Raw genomic sequence first — 4887 nt, 5'->3', positions numbered from 1 at the left:
GTTGCCAGGCGAGTGCATCGCAATCCTGGCGCCGGCTGCGCGGGTGCTGCCACCTTGACGTTGGGTATGCGCATGCGCAGAGCGCGTGGAGGGGCACGGATGATTGCTGTTCTCCCCTGCTTTGATTTTTCTTTTTATATGACGGGACGCGTGCGCACTCTCAATTCTTTATGGTTTCTTTTGCTCTATTCAACATGTGATGCTCCCCAGGAAGGGAAAGAAGCCGGGACACGTTGAAGCCGGTTGCGTTTTTGTCCTGTGTTGGGAAACCTTTCTTTTGCGCACATAGCCATTATTCATACGGGAGGAAATGTTTCAGTTTAGCCTTGACGAGTTACGAAACCATTCTGTGCCATAACTTTTCCGACTTCTCGAGTTTTCCGCGGTCATTAAGCGCATTGCGTGTGGAAGCTACGCCGCACAGTACTACGGCTTGCTTTGATGCTGCCGAAACTATACAGTAAATTCCACACGAGCAGCGAAATGTCTGTCAAGAAAATTTCACCGGGACAATTGTGTGGCTTGTGCCCTAATGCATTACATGTAATATAATGCATGTTTTCGGTGAAGGCTAGGTTAAATCCTACCCCGGGTGAAAGTGGTTCAAAGTAACCCGCGGCCTTCCGCATTCGTTATGTCTCACAAAGCAGGTAAATGAAGAAGCGGTTATTAAATGCTTTGAGTCATTAGAAAACATTTTACATAGGAGTTCGCTGATAGTATGCAAAATAAATTCGGTGTTGTATTGAATAATGGAGCGCATCAGCCCTATCTCATCATCGTCTCTTTGTGTGTCTATTTGTGCGTGTGTGTGTGTATGTGCGCGTGCGTGCGTGCGTCGAGCGCTGTCGATAAATGTTTAGTTTGCATCCTTTCGCACCTTCTATGATGTGCAAATTGGAAAGGACAGACGAAGGTGAGATGTTATTCCATATTCGCTGTCGTTGAACACCAGTGATAGACTCACTACACAAAATCCGAATATTACGGGTTAAAGTTCAAAGTAGTCGTAAGAATACTTGAGATACCGAACCAATACCCGAATTTCGCAACCTTCCAGCGTTTAAAAACAATCAGGGCTGATGTTACGAAATCTGAACGCGAGTAATGATGTAAGGCAGTTCTAACAAAGAAGCGACTGGCTGAACGAATCTAACATTTTTCAGACCCTCTGCAACGCTATGCCCATGGAAAGAGACCGGGAAAATAGTGCCTTTGGACGCGCTTGGGTCACAACGTATTGAAGCAGATAATACTTGATTCAGTATTTCTTTTCTCCGCCGCAAACAAATACTACTGAGGATGTCCAGAGCAATGCTATGCCCTTTTTTAACGTCAAGGTACAGGGCCACGTAGCGTATGGTTTTCAGCATTGTACTCACCGTGGTTGCACTGCACGGCATGCGTGTGGCTTCACCGCAAAACGGGGTTTCATGTGGAAAAACGCCATGCAGGGGGGTTATCTTTGAAGCGCGATGGAAAGGAAACTGTAAATAAGTAATTCAACATTGTATATGTAACTTTTTTTTTCATTTGGAAAAGGATGCACTGCAGTGTCAAACAATCTGAACAAAAATATTTAAAAATAACAAAGACGGTTAAGAGCATCAACTGCTTACTATATACATAAAAACAACAGTTGATATACAAAAACAAACAAAGTAAACAGTTGATACTCTTAACCGTCTTTGTTATTTTTGATTCTGCATCGCCGGAAACTTGTACATTGTTTTTTCTTTACGTTCTACAAAAAGATTTACGTAAAAGGTACTTGAGGTAGGATATCTTGCACGACAGTGAAGATCACGCAGTAAAATTTGGAAAAATGAAGAGGGTCGTGTAGTCTCGTGCATGAAAGCTTGTAATGAAAGTTTAATCGAAATTCAAGTAATTCACGTAAAATGACTTAAATTTTACTCGTTGGTTTGGCGTTTAGAGGCTCTATGTGTTTGTATCGCCCCGCTTGTTTCGTCTTTCTGTGTCTCATGTTTCATTCGTTCACAGGTACTTCTTCCCATCCATTTTTTCTCTAAAATATGAAAGAATCACACACGCTGTTCTTTTACAAATTTGTTCGCTAAAGTAAAGAAACATTAGGTATTTTTGAGTCGATAGCACGAAGACAATTGTTTGTTCCTGTTCCGTTTAAAACTTTCATTTGAATGCAGACTTGCAGGGAAAATCGTCAGTCATTTGTATGAAGTTAGGTAATCTATCATGCCTTCCCCCTCTGCTCCCTGATTATGGTCACTGTGTGCAATCCAGTCCGTAATTTCCGCTCGCATAATCTGCGGGCGCCACATGATCCGTTATCAACTGCAGTATATAGGCTTATGCAACTAAGCCAATTTTGAGTGCCGCCGCATTGAATCTGTTGTGTTGCGTTGACCACTGACTCAGTTTTCGAAAAGTTTTATTGAACTAGACGACGGTAAACTCCGTGCGCATATTCGAATAACTCTTTTGCAACTTTGAGTCTGTTATATTGCGAATGGAACAGAAGTAGTCATGACTTGGGGAAACGCTTAATGATCGACAGTGTCTCCCCAACATTTCTTATTGGTCACGGATTTTTGTTGCAGATTTGTTCGCGTTGCAAGGACACCTTATTAACGACTGCGCGTCATTAGCTAATGACACAATGCACGCAATAAGAGTTTGCTTATGCCTCGCGTGCTCAGTAAAATCCCAATTTTCCTAAATTGTTATATTTCTATCAATATAACATGGATTAGTTCGGCCATGTAAAACAATACCCCACAATGAAAAGTACATCTCACTTTAGTAGAATCCATTTGCACAATGTTTTTTTCTCCCCACCTCAAGGCATCGTTACCTTACTTCTTTATTAATGTCTTTTGTGCAGCAGCATGTCCCAGAGTTGATAAAAAGGCGTCTGATATTGCTGCACACATGTTGTGGATTCACACAAGGGGGTACAAAACAGGGAGCAAAAATCGAAAATTGACCACAGCTGCCTAAAAATTTAGGTGTCGAATCTTAACGCCGGAACTCATTCTGATACATTTTCTTTGCCTGGTGTTTATTGATAACTATTATATTACTTTGCAACTATATGCAGAAATAACATTTGTAATTTTGTTTCCCGTGGCCGCTCTTTCGCCCTCGGAAAACTGCGCTCCATTCAATGCCGCAAAAAGTAAGATACATACCGGATAATTTGTGTCTGGCGAATGACATGAATGACAGGCACTTATTGTCTGAACCGTTCTTAACTGTTAAGGGCGATTTTGATTTCGTTGCGTTAATCATTATTTTTCTTGCGTTTGCATTGGTAAGCAAATGATCGAGAATGTCATTGGATGATCGGGTATTGGGAGCAAACGTCACCGACGGAGCCCAAATGGTTGTGAAGCTTCGCCCCGAGGTATGTCGAACAATTATAAAATACTATTAGCGTACATCGATGTCAATCTGTATTGCAAACTATACAGGAAAGAGGGGAATAGACGCGAATACTGAAACGCATTCGGCTCTGACACACCTCTGCCAGTGAGGTGACCGCGGAGCCAGCTCGTCTCGGCTAACATCTCCTTTTCATCCCAGAAGGAACGAACGAGGGGTCACGTGTTAACGAGAACCAATTCGCCTTTCCAACTGGTCGCTCGCACACTCGCGGACAGCGACGAAACGAAGCAATGAATTATCCGCCCCCTTGTCGCCCACGCTGAAATGAAGTTACGCGCGGCATGAAATTGCAATTGCTTTTAACCTTTCCTTATTGTTCGCGAAACAGAGTAACCTGTAGGCTATGTCTGTCGGTGAGGTAAGTGTTTCAAATAAAGTATGAAGAACCCATAAGAATGCTGTTTCTGCGTATTATCGGCATGCAAATTTTTCGTCGCGTCTAAAGAAAACGACCCCTGCTCGCTATGTGAGAATCTGAAAACTAAAAGGTAGGAAATGACTTACACTGTTAAAACAGAGCTTCACCACATAGCACGCTCGTAGCCAATCATCATTCAGAATGATATCATTCTGTGCATTGATTTGTTGAAAATGAGAGGAGGCGCCTATCTGGGACAGATTATCTTGTCTCAGATAGGCGCCTCCCCCCTGTTTTGAACAAATCATAACACAGAATGATATCATTCGGTATGATGGTTGGTTAGGGGTGTGCTATGTGGTGAAGTCCTGTTTTAACAGTGTACGAATACGAAGGATTGTCAAGTTAATCTTGCAGCAGTTGGGGTGTTGCATAAAACGGACCACAGAGGGCAGTAGTGCTTGGAAGCCACTAACACGTCAAGCAGGGCAGGGTGACATCTGTAGCGGTTGCAGAATTTACCACCGCAAACTCAGTATAGTGTACATGGTACAATTCACCGAGACCTGCACTCTTAAAAATCAACTTCACCGCATAGCACGCTCCTAGCCAACCATGATCTTGAATGATATCGTTATCTGCCCTGGTTTGTTGAAAACGGGAGGCGTACGCCTTGTTTGTGATAATTATGAACAGCATACGTGTCACAAAGAAGGCGTACGCCTCCCGTTTTCAACGAATCAAGGCAGATAACGATATCATTCGAGATCATGGTTGGCTAGGAGCGTGCTATGCGGTGAAGTTCATTTTTAAGAGTGTGTCTGTGCTTAATTTCTCAGCTGCTCAAATTCATCTTTTGTTAACTGCAAGCAGTGACACTATATAGCATTGCCCAAACGGAAGCGAAACAACATTAACAATTTCTAGCTGACCTAGCTAGACGGTGAAACTGATTTTTTATTGGCGCATGAATGCCGTACACTCTTAAAAATGAGTTTCACCACATAGCACGCTCCTAGCCAACCATCATCCCGAATGACAACGTTCTCGCCCGTGATTTGTTTAAAACGGGAGGAGGAGCCTATTTTGTGCCGTGCATA

At 42.9% G+C, this 4887-nt stretch overlaps 1 long non-coding RNA gene across 1 annotated transcript in view; it reads left to right on the top strand.

The window, feature by feature from the left end:
• The window catches only part of LOC135377982 (uncharacterized), a 291104-nt gene that overhangs the window by 101161 nt on the left and 185056 nt on the right, over positions 1–4887 (top strand). The window lies entirely within an intron of this gene.

Source organism: Ornithodoros turicata, chromosome 1 (assembly GCF_037126465.1).
Source record: "Ornithodoros turicata isolate Travis chromosome 1, ASM3712646v1, whole genome shotgun sequence".
Classification (NCBI taxonomy): Eukaryota; Metazoa; Arthropoda; class Arachnida; order Ixodida; family Argasidae; genus Ornithodoros; species Ornithodoros turicata.
The sequence above is the reverse complement of the archived record's forward strand: the minus strand, read 5'-3'. Positions and strand labels throughout refer to the sequence as shown.